This window comes from Desmodus rotundus, chromosome 1, assembly GCF_022682495.2.
Source record: "Desmodus rotundus isolate HL8 chromosome 1, HLdesRot8A.1, whole genome shotgun sequence".
Classification (NCBI taxonomy): Eukaryota; Metazoa; Chordata; class Mammalia; order Chiroptera; family Phyllostomidae; genus Desmodus; species Desmodus rotundus.
The window spans coordinates 210,859,076-210,872,565 of NC_071387.1; the positions used below are offsets into that span (position 1 = coordinate 210,859,076).

Here is a 13,490-nt window from a genome sequence, read left to right on the forward strand (position 1 = left end):
GCCCTCCTCCAGGGCGGGACTCGCCCCCAGCTCCGCCCCTCCTCCGCCCACCGAGCTGGGCCGTGCTGATTGGCCCCCGCGGGCCCGGCGCGCCACGCCACTGGCTCGAAGGCTGCGCACGGCGAAGGGTGGGGCCTGACGGCCGCGATTCCCGGAACGCGGCTCCCAGCGTCCCGGATTCCGGCGTCGCCAGAGCGCCGGGGATCGGAGGGTCCCACCCCCCGCCCCCGGCCGAGCGGAGGAGCGGAAGGTCCCGTCCCTGCGTGGAGCGACGGGGGCGGAGGTCCAGGCCCGCGTGCGCGCGCCGCCTCCCAGCTCGCCGCGGCTCCGCGGCCTGCCCGCGGGACCCGGCCGGGAGGGACCGCCGGCTCCTTGGGGACTGGGATGGGACTCCTCAGGGAACCCTGCTCGCCGCTGCGACCGCAGGTGGCGGCTGCCGCGGCTTGAGTCCAGTCCCGGGAAACGAGCCAGGGTTCCCACTTCTAAGTTAGCGAAAGATTTTGGGTGGCATCAGTCGGGCAAAGACTCGGGCTGGGGACAAAAACCCTGAGAGAGAGCTAGTCTGGTGAAACGCCCGCCATCCGCCACCTCGCCCCGCGGGAGGAAGGGCCTGCGAGGCCACCTGATGAGTGTTGGGGGGGCGGGGGTGTCAGTGTGTCTGTGTGTGTGTGTGTTGGGGGGGTGTGGCCAGGGTCTTCTGTGGAAGAATGGCAGGCTATCTATAGGGGGACAATAATGATTTTATGGAACGGAACAAGTTATACCCATGTAGTAACGCAGTTGTAAGTTTCTTCATCATACTGAGAATTTGGATACAGTAAAACACAGACCAAATTATGATCTCTTAGTGGAGATCATGTAATTTTTAAAAGACACAGACAGGCGGGCCTGCTGTGTGTCTACTGCTGAAGGAGTCCCAGGCCAACTTGGAGACCAGAGCATGGAGACAAAGCTCCCCAGATCCGCCAGGCTGCCCCCTGCCGCCTGGTGTCTCCCGGTGGGAACGGGACTGCGTTGTGCCCCAGCTCTGCCACTCAGAGGGGTGTGTGTTGGAAAGCAAACTTTTAAAATCTACCAAACACTGACTTAGGGGCAGTGTCCACCAGCTAAGGGTACCTTCAGGTTCCGTAGTGCCTGGGCTTAAATCCTGCCACTTCCCCAATCTGTGACCTTCAGCAGGTCCTCTCAGTTTTTCTGTCTGCATGAGAATAACGGTCACCCCCTCAGACTGCTGCAAGGACCTGCTGAGTTAACATGCACGATGGGCTCGGCCCGTAGCAGGTGCTCAATAGGAGTCGGCCGTTCCCATTAGGGGCTGTCTGCTACGGCAGTGCCTCCCGAACCTTTGGCATGGCCGCTTGTGTTGAAAACAGTCACAGTCTGTGGCACAGGGAGTGGACAGAGGGGATTAATAACTCCCAGCACACTAGCCTGCCCTGCACACTGGTCAGAAAAGCAAAGGACTGCGTCCATTAGTGGCTGGCTACCTTCGTATTGGGTTAGTCCAGCCCTAACTGCTAAGAAACTCATTTTGTGGGGATGGTTAACATCCTGGGCTAAAAGAATGAATGGATATCGGAGGGAGGTTTTTCAGGGCCATAAGTGAGCCCTTGTCCCCTCCTCTGGGGTGAAATAACTTTGCACACAGCCCTGTAGGGTACTGGCCCTGAAGTGGCCACTTTTGGGGTAAGGATCTGTCCTTCGAAAGCTCTGTCAGAACGCAGCGATAAGCGGGGAAGAGTGGTACCTAGACAGGGAGTTTCCGCCTGTGCCTTGGGACTGTTCTGGATTTGGACGGTCCAAGGCAGAGGGCCGCCGTGAGGACACGGGCATTTGCGGGCAGGTGAACGAAGTGGGCGTGGGGATTGTGCTACAGAACGGGGGGGAGAGAGCGTGAAGGCTAACCCTGCCTGCCGTGCTCTCCGCTGACAGGTGGCCCTGGCCAGGGCACTGGTTCCTTCCTTGCCGGCACCCAGTTGCATCTGAAACTCTGTGTCAGCCGTGGGGACTGTCCCCACGTTCCGCATCGACCGAAGGATGTCAGTATCCACAGTGATGACTCAGTCCACACCCTGCCCTCACAACTTCTCACCCTTCTCTTTACCAATGACCTTCAGCACCCCCTCTATCCGAAACCCCCAGGTGCAGCCACACCTTGCATCCAGTCATCAGATGGATTCATGCCACCTGCCACATTTTGCATTTGTGGGGAGTGCGTTGCCCTGCCCCCTCACAGCAGCCAGGCCTGCTGCCTCCCTTCCTCCCACTGCGCCTGCAGCTTGTCCCCTTAGTGACCTCCAGTCCACGTTCCCATGGTGTTATCGGTTGTTTCCTACCTCCGCTTCCTCGGCTGTGGGAACTCGCCTCGACGGTGGACCTACACTCTCCTAGCACCTCCTGTTCCCTCGACCGGGTCTGGGCCATTTCCTCTTTCCCTTTGCCTTGAAAGGCCTGCCCCACCCAACACAACTTGTAGTCCAGACCTTTGTTTCATTATTCCTCAGAAAGACCCAGGCCATCATTTGTGAGCATCCTTAACTTTTCTCTACCTTAGGAGGCGACTGTAGATGTCCCCTTGCCTACTGTCTCCTGGGAAGAAAGCCCCTTCCCCTTTAAAAGGGTCCCTTCCCCTATGTTCCTGGTTCTACTGCTGCTGCCCAGTTCAGTTGCCAGGTTTTATCCTTTCCATTGCTAGCACAAAATGCCCCAGGAAAAAATGTAAATTATTACCTCTGTGGTGAGTTGGAGACAGCCTTTCTATAGGTGTTAAAACCTTTGTAGCCCAAGAGCTGCTAATTCACCAAACAATTAAAAGTAGTAATTAAGTCAACACACGTTGCAAAATGAAGCCGTTTAAAACACCTTGCAATCCACTTAGTAACATAAGTTTAAGATGAACTTAAATCAGGTTGTTACTAGATTTCCAAGCTAGAAAACAGGAAAGATTCACTTCATAGCGATAAAACTAAGCATCATTATGACTCACTAATTTCAGAAATTTTGCTGAAGAATATGTATTCAGAAAAGTGAGCATACTGCCAGAACACAGCTTGGAATTTTTCACAAACTGAACACAGCTGTGTAACTCGCCTCCAGACGGAGAACCAGAAGGCGACCAGCCCCCCAAAGCCCCCCCACCCCCCACTGGAGGCCCCCTGGTGACCACTGCTCCAATCCTGACACCACAGTGTCACGGCTGTCACTTTAACAGTGAGACGCTGGCAGAAGCTTCTGGACCTCATTCGTGTCTGCTCGTTTCCAGCTGAGCACGTGACTGTGATAGGACCGGTGGGCGGGGCGTGGGAAGGCGGTGTGGCAGGTCTGCTCAGGAGGGCGCTGGCAGATTTCGCATGCAGGTGCTAACCCTCGGTGGCCTGGCCGACAGCTGGCCAGGCGCGGCTGCTCTGTGCCGGCCGCGCCCCTGTCACTGCCTGGACCCTTCATTCACCGCCTGACACCCAGTGGGGGGGCTGAAGGCCCCTCCCCTCCCACAACCACAGTGGGGAGGGACAGAGATTGTCACTAACAGTAACTACGTACTGAGTGCTTCCTGCGAGCCAGGCGTGATGCTAAGTGTCTACAAACAAGATTTCATTTATTTCTCACGTGAGAAAATGAAGTAGGCATGGTCTTCGCTGCCCCCACCCCATTTTACAGATGAAGAAACCGAGTCCCAGAAGTCAAAGAGCTTGCCCGCGGTTATAAATAGACAGCAGTCTCACCAAGAATCCAGCCCTGGTGGTCTGACTCCAAAAGCCACCTTCTCTCACACTGAGCTCTGCTGTCTTCTCAGAAGGTGGAGGGACTTGAGCTCACGCACACGCTCAGCTTCCTGCCACCCAACACAATTCCCGTGGTGGCAGCCAGTTTCCAGACAGAGCGAGTTCAGAGAAGGGGGAGCATGCTGATGGTGGTCTGGCCACTCTGTTTCCTGTGGCGACGTAGGTCGCCTCGGCACAGCGATGTCCTGCTCCACGCAGACGGCCCAGCATTTGTCTGGCCTCAGGCTGTCCCGTTCTGCTCCTGGATTCTGCCTGATAGACGTCGGAAGTCGTCTCAGTCTGGCTTCAGGCCACAGCAGGATTCGAGCTGTAGTTAAGTTGGGGTTTGGCGGGGTGGTCTGTGCCAGGAAGGGCTGTGACGGGGCTAGGGGGCCGTGCTGGCAGTGGTTGCACACCAGTACCTCCTCTGCACAGACCACTGGAATCACCGTCCAGGGGTGTCCAGCCCATGGCCCACAGGCCACACATGGCCCAGGATGGCTACGAAGGCAGCCCAACACGAAATCGTAAATTGACTTAAAGCCTGTTTTTTGCTCATCAGTTTTCGTTAGTGTTTGCGTATGTAATATGTGGCCCAAGACAACTCTTCTTCTTCCACTGCGGCCCAGCGACGCCAAACGTCAGACACCCCTGAAGGGTCTGCTGAGCACCCTTGGAGTACCACGCTCAGTTCCAGGTGCCAGGTACTTGGACAGGACGAGGCCTCAGACAGGCAGGGGAGAGAGTGCACAGTGAAGGCAGAACAGTGGCCGGAAAGTAAGCACCTGGACTTTGAAGAGGAGGAGACTGCGTGGGGTGGAGCCGTCGGGGGAACCTTCACGAGGGCAGGGTGAGTGGGGCTTTGGTGGGCTTCGGCGGTGTGAGAAGTGGGACTGAAGGGAGACCCGTGAGAGAGGATGGCGTGCAGGTGGCAATAGTGCAAAGGCAGGTCGAGTCAAGGGGGAGTGAGCAGCCGTGTGTAAGGAAGCCCTCGGCTAGTTCAAGCAGGAAAGGCTTCTGCACGCTACTTCCTTTGAGAGTCCGGAGCCTGGGGGCTTTGGGTGGCGGACCCCACAGCCAGAGAGTGCTGGGCTCTCCTTCTGTCCCTGTGCTGCGGTTCATAGCCGCCCTCAGCATCGATTGGGCAGTGTGGTCCCTGTTCACATTGTTCACATCCAACGAAAGAGTTTATCTTCCCCAGAAATCCCAGACTGGCCTCTCCTTGCATTTCAACGGCTCAAACTGGTGTGGTGCCAGCGTGTCCCTAAACCCACCCTGATGACGGCCATGGGACATCAGGACGGGCTGACGCTGGTGGGTCTTGGATGAGACCCCGCCTTGGGATGACCTGGGGGCACACATGGAAAGACTTGTGCCTGCCCGTCCGGCCTCAGCGTTCCTGAGGTCGGAGGCCTGCGGTTGGACGAGGTGCCACGTGGTGCCGGTACCTCTGCCGGGGACCACGCTTTGAGGACCACTGTCTTAACATGCTCATTGGTGAAAGACTGCGGTTGGGGCGCCCACCGCCACATCCCCTATGGGTGGGGCCCCCAAATGTCCTGGCACAGTTCCTGCTTATGCCTGTCAAGCCAGCGTAGCGACACCCCCTCCCCTCTCAAAGTGCCCTGGGCATTTTCACATAAATTACACAGCCACCTTATTGTAAGCGTTCTTGACATTGTTTTCATTTAACATTCCTAACAGAAGAATTCATTTTACTGACTTCTAAGGACTCAATTGCGACTAACTCATGTTATGTCTTATGTTTGTTGACGTAAAATTTTTATAAGAATAGGAACATTTTTATTAAGCTGAACTGTCGTATATAAAAAACTTGGACTATAACACCACTCACAGTAAAACAGAGTTCAGAATTAATAGATAGTGTTGGTTGTTAATTACTCCGGGTTCACCCAGAACTAAGTTTCTCTTGGAAATTTATTACGTCTGGCCGTCACAGAGGAGGCCATGTGCTTTCTGGAAGAAAAGCAGTGAAAACATTTTCCTGTTTTTCTTTCTTAATCTAGTTTCTTTCTCTTGGCTTTTTCTGCCCAAAGGTTACTAAAGACGAGGTTTGCCATGGCCTCACACATCAGGCACCTTCCATCTGATTCATGGAATCAGAGCCAACCTCTTTCCGGTTCTTTAAAAACTGGTAACGAGCGGTTTCGGGGGTGCGGTTTAAGAGTTTAATTAAACCACTTCCTCCCAACCTCACACAAAATCGTCGACCAAAGCAAAATCCTGATGAGAATCAGCCACATCTCATCATTCTTCACAAAACCAAGAATTGTGAAATTTCACTTAATGCAAAATTGTTTGAAGGCTCTTGTCTGAAGCCTTTTACAAGACTTTTATTCTCGTGCCAGGATAACCACATGTGGTTCCCATTCTTTGAGAGGACCATTGGAGGTGAATCCAGTAGAAGAGCAACATTGAACAAGTTCACGGGTGAGAGCGTTTTTGAGTTGGAGAAATGCTGGCTCCCTTCTGTTCCAAATTCCCACCCATGCCAGGAATCTGCTCCCCACACCACAGACAGGTTTCCGAGCTGAGTTAGTATTTCCGGCGACAGGAGGGGCCCCAGCCTCAGGGAGCCAGGGGCAGTTTCTTTGCGGAGCTGCTTTGGCCTGAGAGTGTTCTCACTGGTGAGTTACAAGGCCTCCCCCTGTGTTTGCTTTAGAGGACTGTGGGCTGTGTGGTGGACTGAGTTACTTCTCCCACAATTCATTCAAGCTCTAACTCCCCAGAAGACTGTGTTTAGAGATAGGGATATTAGGAGTTAGTCAAGATTAAAGGAGGTTGTCAGGGTGGGGCCCTAATCTGATACTTTGACGACCCCCTTAGGAGAGGAAGAGAAAGAAATCTTGCCCTCTCTCCACTGCGGCACAGAGGAAAGGCCAGGTGAGGACGTCTGAGAACACGGCCATCTGCGAGCCAGGGAGAGAGCTCTCTCCAGAGACTGGACTCGACCCTGGACCAGCCTCCAGAGCTGTGAGGAGTTAATTTCTGGTATCTAAGCTCCCAGGCTAGGATGCTTTGTTACAGCAGCCTCAGCCCACACGGACCATGGGCATTACTTTTTCTACACCAGAACTTTCAGCTGCCACACCCATCCTAACCCTTATATCCTTTACCATGGAAATTCACAGTGAGTCCCGACTTCTCTTTATCTGACACAATATCCAGATTTCTGTCCGGACTGCTCATTCGAGATCCCGCCAGCTGGCGTCTGTCCCATAAAGTACTATTATCTAGAACCAAACGCCGTACCATGTAAATATGCAGTCTGCCCAATGCAAAGTACGCTAAGACACTATTTTTATGGGCTACATTCCCCCTCTTCTTGTGGGTCACGCCCATTATGTCAGTCTGGCTTTCCAGAAAACACATTCTATACAGGTCATACTTGTTGTCACCCAAAACCTGCATGTTTTTCGATGAGCTTCATCCTGGGCGCTGTAAACAACCAGGCACTTGGGTGACCAAGGATGAGACCATATGAAAAAATGTAGAAGTTTAAAGGAAACTGGTATTCACCATGGGGATCTGAGCTCCAGGAGCCAGTTGATTTTCACAATATGTAAATCAATTACACGCTGTGCCGGCAGGTGCTAAAGGCCATGAAAACAAGAAAGAGCGGAGCAGGAGGGGCTTGGGGAGTGCGTGTGGGCACACACTGTACCCGTGGACACAGCTGTCGCTGCTTCTGCTTCCTGAAGCCCAGCCATGAATCAAGTGTTTAATTTAGAATTTGTCACATACCCCCTACGTTTAATATCTCTTATGCAGGGGTACAGTAGGTGATGATCGTGAATGCAGCTTAGGACATAGTCACCGAGTTATTCATTTAGAATACTACAGCTGGGGGTTCTGTTTATTAGTGGCATATCAGATTTTGAAAACGCCTTCATTTAAGCAATTGATTAATGCTCCATCCTTTGGTCAACAGACGTTCGTGGACTGCCTGTGATGGGGAAGGCTGAAGAGCACGCACACGTGGCAGAGTTGTTACAGAATTCCCGGGTGCTTATAAAGGCAGCATCAGATGCCTGGGGATATCATGAAGCTGAAAAGGGCAGCATTTCCTAACCCAAAGCACGTAGCTGTGGCGTGAGGCTTTTTCTCTTTTCCGTTGTGATCACGTAGGAAAATGTTGTCTAGTCCCACATTACTTGCCGGGTGAACAGATCAGCTGGTTTTGCGCCCTGTGTCTGCGAGGAAACTGGATATTCCAGGAAGACAGGCACCTTGCCCTTAGTCACTCAGGGAGTGTCCAGAGTGGAATGGAAACCTTAGGCTGGAGTCCTTGTCTAGCAGTGATCTGGAGCCAGTCAGCGTAAGAGGTCACGCACAGCCAGCGAGTGCCGGAGCCCTGGCCGCAGGTCTCCCTGGGGGCCGGGGCCGGGGCGGGCACTGCAATGTGCACGCAGACCACTCCTGTTTCGGGGTTCACCGCGTCGGGGTCAAAAGGGCTCAGCTATGACAAGGTCTCAGGGAGCTGCAGGTCACCTCTCTGAGCCAGGGGCTGAGCCCTCCCCTGGGCCCCGAATCAGCTAAGACAGCAGGAAGCCCCGGCCGCGCCCAGCCCCGGCTTCCTTATCATCCAGCTGCCCCAGCTGGCTGCTCCTTCGCCTCCTGCTGCGCAATTTCAGAAGAAGGAAAAGGTAACCACAGAGAAATTCGAGATATGTGGCCCTGGCCGTGTAGCTTCTGCGAGTGTCGTGTGAGGCGTTATTTTGGACATTATCTGCTGACATTCAGCCTGGTCACAAAACGGTCACAGAGTCTCACCCCAAGGAGACGCGTTAAAGTTCCCAGGGAGGGATGTTACAGCAGGAATCTCTCTGCCCTGGCTGGTGTGGACCAGGGGACTGAGCGCCGGCCTGTGTACCGGAAGGTCACTGGTTCGATTCCCAGTCAGGGTTGCGGGCCAGGTCCCTGGTTGGGGGCGGGCAAGGGGCAACCAATTGATGTTTCTCTTACACACCAATGTTTCTCTTCCTCTTTTCCTCCTTCCTTTCCCTCTCTCTGAAAATAAATAAATAAAATCTTAAAAAAAGAAAAATAATAAAACACCAATCTCTGCCTCTTTCCCGCCCGCCCCCGCCCAGAGGGGCTCATGCCAGCCCAGGCTCTTGGCCCTGGCTGCACACTGGGATCGCCTGCGTGTTTACCAGCGTGCCCGGGCCTGGGTCCCACCACCAGGCCTTGTGAGCTCTGTGGTCTGAGGCACAGTCCCGACTGAGGTGTTTTTAAAGGTCCATGTGCTGTCAGTATGCTGCCGGGGTCCCTGTCCCGGTGACCCTGTTACTGCCAGGGGAGCGTCTGGTCGCCAGCACCCCAGTCCACCCCCACTCCCGCTCCGGGTGTGTGACTAAGCAGAAAAAGTTTTAGAACATCAATCCAGTCACTCCCAAAGGGTGGCTCATACCTGGCAGCTCAGCCTCCCCTGAAAAGGTATTGAAATGTCAGTTCCTGGCCTAACACCAGGGCTGCTACGTCAGAAGCTCTCAGGGCCCACGGCCAGCTGGGGATCTTTGTTCGGAAATGCCCTTTGGGTGAATCTGACGCAGAAAAAAATTTGAGACCAACGGTCCCAACCTAACCTTTGGTATTCTGAACATGTAATTTGAGCACAGTAGAGTTAGATAGCTGTCCTTTTTGGTAAAGAGAATATTCGAGTTACAAACAAGAGTACACACCGGGCTTTGTTTAGACAAAGGAAGTGTGCCAAGGGGAAGTCAGATGTTCCCGGGGGGCCCTGGGGGTGAGGGCAGAGGGTCCAGACACAGGCTCCTCCCGAGGGGGCTGCAGCGCCCAGGTGGTCTCCTTCTCTGCTTGAGCTACAGCTCCTTTTGCATTGACCTTGAGTTTGCATTGTAACCTTCTCCAGGCAGGCTCTTGCCCATAAGCAAACAGGACCTTCAAAGACAGTGAACGCAGCTCAGCAAGCAAAGCCCTGCGCCAGCCAAGGGGGCTGGGAAACAAACACACAAGGCCACTGAGCCAGGACGGCCCTGAAAGTACGCCGCCAGGCCGCCATGGTCACGGGAGTCGGGATCCAGGGGTGACATTTCCTGATCCCCGTTGTGCCTCAGTGACCCCTTTGGTGCCGAGAGAACCTTCAGGTGGGGATCGTCGGAGGGGTGGCTGCGAGTGTATTCTGATGCCCTTCACGTCGGCGTAGTTCCAGCTTTCAGTCCTGTCGATGAGGATCTGAGCCAAGGCCAAGTCCACACGCAGAACTGCGGAATCAGAGAAGCAGCCTCCTCGTCGACAGGACTTTCCTGCGTCACCAAATTTCTCTCCGGTGGGGGAACCTATTATTTCACCAGACACCACAGATGCCACGGGATGAGGCAGAAACAGATCCGGGGTTGGGTGGCTCCGAGCCCAGGGGCTTTAAAGGGCTCACAGATTCCAGAGGAACGCCTTGCTCTCGCAGAAGCCGCTCCTCGGGTCAGAACGCGATGGTGGTGATTCAGTCTGAGATTTCATGTCAAGCCACAGGAACTAAAAATGCAAGTCTTTTTCCCAGCGTGAAACACAACCTGTCATCTTAATCCATTTAACTTCCTCAAATTGCAGTCTTACTCAAATCGGCCTATTTCTTCACCGAGCGTGGATGAGTTTCCTCTGTGGTAACTGTCACGATCTGACCCAGTGACTTGTCAGGCCTTCCTCGCCATCTGCGTCTGCTCCTTCAAGGAACGGTCATGAGCAAGCAGAACTGGCCTAGGGCAGAGTGCGGGCTTGGGACCGATGACCTGTGTCAGAATCTGCCAGGGGGCTTGTTAGGAGTTCACCTGTGGGGCTCACCTGGTGAAAGGCAGAAGTACTCATCCTGGCCTCATACGGCCGTAGCACCGGGGCCGGGGTATCGGGACTGCTCAAGAAAAATCAGCTCATACTGGGGGGCTCCTGCAAAATGGCAGAGAGCAGATCTTGAGGCCGAACAGTCTGCTTCAACTCCTACCTCTGCCACTTATCAGCGGGGTGGCCTTGGACAGGCTTCCCGATCTCTCCGTGTTCATGTTTCCTCAGCTATAGAATGGAGAGTAACAGTATCATTTCACAGGTTGCGGGAAGGATGTGAATTTCTTTACGCAAAGTGCTGGGAGGGTAATGGGCACACAGCAAGCCTGGATCAGACCTTAGTGCCGTGCCACAGGGCTTGTGAGCTAGACACCGGTCAGGACATGGGGGTCCGGGACCTGATTCCACGTGGATTCAGACTGGTATTACCCACCTCAGCTTGGTGACCTGGTGGGACTGGCCAGTCCATCAGAGATGGAGCTGAAAGTGGGTCCAGAGAGAGCAGGAACAGCGCGCCGCAGGTTGGCTCCCCACACTTGTTGGGCACCGGCAGAGAGGAGATGTGAGGCTGTCCTACCACATTTTAAATACTTAAAAGTTAAGGGGCACGTTAAAAAAACTGCCGAGTAAAACGCTCTCTACCCTCCTCTCTCCTTAACAACTGGGAAGTTCAGGTCAGAACGAAAAATTCCCAGAGAACCACCCCACACAGCAGAGGCACAGAGCGAGCCAGCATCTAGCCCGGGCCCCGGCCTCTTCCTCTGTCCGGCAGCTCCCTGCACCCAACCCGGCGTCCCTGCCCCGTGACATGCAGTGGCGGCAACGTGCCACCTGGCAACCTCCTGGGGCGCCCCAGGCAGACATTCTGCCAGCTGGCTTGGGCTCTTCGGGCAGAAAATTCCAGAGTCCTCGGTATCAGGAATTCATCCTGCAGGGGAACTGCTGTGGAATGAATGCCTGTGCCCTCCCCAAGTTCATGTACCGAGTCTTAACCCCCCATGTGGCCATTTTAGGAGCTAGGGCCTCTGAGGAAATAATCAAGTTAAGTAAGGTCATGAGATCAGGGCCGATCCCTTGTCCTCCTCGAGAGAAGAGACACCAGAGAGTTGGCTTTCTCCCCTGCCTCCCTGTGCACACCCCAGGAGCAGGCCGCGTGCCCGACCACAGAGAGACCAGGCGGCCGTGCGAGCCGGGGACCAGGTGCTCACCAGACGCCGTCCCGTGGGCCCTGATCTCAGGAGTCTGTCCTCCGGAGTTGCGAGAAAGTACATTTCTGCTGTTGGAGCCCCTGCTGGGGGCACCCAAGGCCCTGCAGACTCCCAGATCTGCATGGAGGAGAGGGAACCAGTGCTGAACCCCCCTGAAAAGGGGCCTCAGTGCGGGGACCACCTTCAGCCCCAGAGGCACTCAGGGAGAAGCAGAGCAGCTCGGGAGTTCTGGGGCAGAAACTCCGCACGGGGACTCAGGCCAAGATCTGGGAGGACCTTGGCCTTTTGGTCACGGAGATGCATCGCCCTCAGGGGCCTTCACCTTCCTTGCCCAGCTGGAGACGTGGAGAACTGCAGACTGCCCACAGTCCTCACAGAAGCCTGCCGAGGTGGCGGAGCTCTGAACGCTTACTGTTTTGTCTGTTCCTAAAATGTCCCTGTTTGGGATCGGCTTTCTGAGCCCTCCCGAACGCGCCAGCAGCACTCCGGAGGAGGCTGAGAACCGCTGCCCCTCACAGGCCAGGGCTGCTCAAGCACTTGGTTGAAAGACACACCCAGCCACCATGTAATTACTTGCATTTCTCTTGACACTTATTAACTAAAGAAAAAAGTACATAATGACATTTCTGGAGCAAGGCTTTGGGTACTTGCTGGCTGTTTTTCACCCCAGCCAGGCAAACATGTGACTCACAGCAAACACAGCCCTGTACGGTTCAAACACAATGCGCGTTTACATCAAAGGCCTGCTCGGGGCACACGCAGGAAGCACTTTCGAAACTGGGCAGAGGTGGCCCAGCTGCAGCCCAGCCACGGAGCTCATATCCGCTCCCATTCCCGAGGGCCACGCTCAGAACTTGAGACAAGGGACCAAGACCGTCCTTCCAGGCACGGAGAAAGCTCTCATTATAATAGCAACTTTCACTTCTCTGCGGTGTTTTCGTTTTCACTTGGATTGACTGGCCGTGTGCTTGCACTTCTTGCTCCTCTGTGAGAGGTGACACTCCTCATGTTCAGGCGGCGAATGTCAGGGCTGGCCCAAGGCACGCGGCTGAGCCACCCAGGGAAGGGGTCCCCGTGCTCCAGCTTCCGAGCCCCTGCAGTGCACTGTGAAAACAGCCTGGCCAGGCAGGGTGGACGCGTCTCAGGTGACCTCAGCTGCCCTCATCAAAGGAAAGGACCTGAAGGCGGAAAGCTGGTGTTTTGTCTCCTCCCAACAGGGCTCCCAGTCCTTGGCTGGCAGCCTCTCTCCGCTGCAGCCCTGCCCTCCATGCAAAGGTCAAGGGCTCTGGGCCCTGCTCTTGGGGCTGAGGGAGGGAGGAAGGGAATCACTAACCATGTCTGGTTTATCACCTGCAAGGAGCAAAACTCATTCAAAACAATGTTGCAAGTAATTCTGCTTAAAACATGGAATGTTCATTGGCTTTATCCTGATTATAAAAAAAGATCGTATGGATTTCTTTATGAAAAACCTAGAAGGTGCAGAAAGTGTAAAGAGGAAATCAAACACACCCGTAATTCCGCCTCTCCAGGACCTTCACTATGGACACCCTGCTGTGTTTCCCGAGCCTTCCTGATCTCCAGTCGGAATAGTCAGACCGACAACATACATAATACTTGGCACCTTTTTAAAATCTAGTATATGCTCTTGCATTTCCCATGCTGTTAAATCATTTAAAAACATGTGTGTTTATTTTATGGAGGC

At 54.4% G+C, this 13,490-nt stretch overlaps 1 long non-coding RNA gene across 1 annotated transcript; it reads right to left on the reverse strand.

Moving 5' to 3' along the window:
• Window positions 1-6,564: 6,564 nt before the first annotated feature.
• LOC139440408 (uncharacterized) lies at window positions 6,565-11,888 on the reverse strand. The gene is made up of 3 exons (XR_011650644.1): window positions 11,789-11,888; window positions 11,014-11,153; window positions 6,565-10,685 (listed from the first exon to the last, which is right to left on the reverse strand). It is a non-coding gene; the product is annotated as an uncharacterized lncRNA (long non-coding RNA).
• Between the last annotated feature and the right edge of the window lie 1,602 nt (window positions 11,889-13,490).